Below are 2,098 nucleotides of genomic sequence, written 5' to 3'. Positions count from 1 at the left end.
CGTGGTGCTCAGTAGCCACAGCAAGCTGGTGCCCACAGTCCGGACTGGCCACTCTCGTGGTGCTCAGTAGCCACAGCAAGCTGGTGGTCACAGTCTCGACCGGCCACTCTCGTGGTGCTCAGTAGCCACAGCAAGCTGGTGCCCACGGTCCCAACCGGCCACTCTCGTGGGTGCTCAGTAGCCACAGCAAGCTGGTGGTCACAGTCTGGACTGGCCACTCTGGTGGTGCTCAGTAGCCACAGCAAGCTGGTGCCCACAGTCCGGACTGGCCACTCTCATGGTGCTCGGCAGCCACAGCAAGCTGGTGCCCACAGTCCGGACTGGCCACTCTCATGGTGCTCGGCAGCCACAGCAAGCTGGTGCCCACGGTCCTGACCGGCCACTCTCGTGGTGCTCGGCAGCCACAGCAAGCTGGTGCCCACAGTGTTGGGCAGTAGAGTCATGAGTCTTCACTGTTAAACCAGGAAGAATTATTTTGGGATCAGTGGCAGAGTGCTTGGAGCACCTTTCTAACCAGGTGTCTTTGGGCAGGGTGCCTGGTCAGGTGGCCTCAGTTACAGCACATCAGAGCTGCCTGCCCTGTCCTCACCTCTGTGCTTGTCAGATGGGTGACGTGACACTGAAAACATTCCCCTCCCTGCTAAGCCAGCTGCGTGTGTCCTCCTTTGGGCCCTACAATCTCCCCTCTTTACTCTTTGTACTTTTGTACGCTCTATTCCTGGATTAAACTGTGCCCTCCCATTCCTCTGACCCGCCTCGGGACTGCTGGGCCCACTGTACGTCCGTGCCCTTTGCCCTCAGCAGCTACTTGGCACCCTGCTATTGGTCTCAGCCCAGTCTCTCACTGACTGTGCAAACCTCGTATGTGCTTCTTGCGTCCCCCATCCATTCACATCTCTCTCACTCTCAGCTTTGGTCTCTTCCTGAGAAGGTGGACCAGGTGGCACCTGTGGCTCAATGGGTAGGGTTCCGGCCCCATATACGGAGGGTGGCGGGTTCAAACCCGGCCCCGGCCAAACTGCAACAAAAAAATAGCTGGGCGTTGTGGCAGGCGCCTGTAGTCCCACCTACTTAGGAGGCTGAGGCAAGATAATCGCTTAAGCCCAGGAGTTGGAGGTTGCTGTGAGCTGTGATGCCATGGTACTCTATCCAGGGTGACTGCTTGAGGCTCTGTCTCAAAAAAAAAAAGCCTTCCTTTCCTACCTCTAGAAACTCTCTTTATCAAACCAGGCCTCTGGGTAAAAGTCATGGAGTCCAAAGCCAGAGCTTTTGGCTTCTGGTCTTAGCTCTTCTAACTGCCAAGGTCTGTCTGAGCTACTCTGATGAACTACCATGGACCAGGTGGCTTTTAAATAAAAGGAATTTAGCACTTGAAAGTCTTGCCTGAGCCAGGTCCCTGTTGTGAAATGCAAAGTCTGGCAGGGGGAACATGCATGAGTCTTCAGACAGAACACATCCCTTTCTCTGGGTCTCAGTCGCCCCTGCTGTAAAATGAGGGAGTTGGATCAGTTAATTGCAAGAGCCTGTCCAGTTCTTGTGCTCTGTGAGTCTGTTTCCTGGTTCTGCTTCCATGGGACCTACTGTGTGCTAGCACATGATAGGTGCCTTGGGGCAACACAGCAAGAGCATAGAAGGTACTATTCAGTTGTCAAAGCCAGCCCTCATGAAACTGCCAGCACAGAAGACATTATGTAATTATTCCTGCAACTTCAAATTACATACATTTGTGATGGCTCAATAAAGGAGAAGAAAAATAACTGTACTCTTAAGAGAAAAAACCAAGTAAAAGGAGAATTTAGGGAAAAGCATTAAGTCTGGGCAGATTCCTCCCAGCCTTGCTACTTCTTTGTTCCCTCCCCAGATCAGGTGTGCATTCTGTTAACATGTGCTGTGTTTACTAACAGACCAGGATCTGGGGGCACAGCCCCTTCCCTGCAGTCAGAGCCGCATCCAGACTCCAGCTTCCACCTTGCTCCTTCCGCTTGAGAACCTTGAGTCAGATGAGCTGACTCCCAGGCCTGCCTTTCCGTCCTCTTCCCCCAGCCCGCAGCCTGGGCTGTGTTCACCAGGCATTCCTCAAGCCCACCCCGCAGTCTGG

Source organism: Otolemur garnettii, unplaced genomic scaffold (genome assembly GCF_000181295.1).
Source record: "Otolemur garnettii isolate 467f Iridium unplaced genomic scaffold, OtoGar3 scaffold00066, whole genome shotgun sequence".
Taxonomy (NCBI): Eukaryota; Metazoa; Chordata; class Mammalia; order Primates; family Galagidae; genus Otolemur; species Otolemur garnettii.
This window is presented reverse-complemented; position numbering follows the sequence as displayed.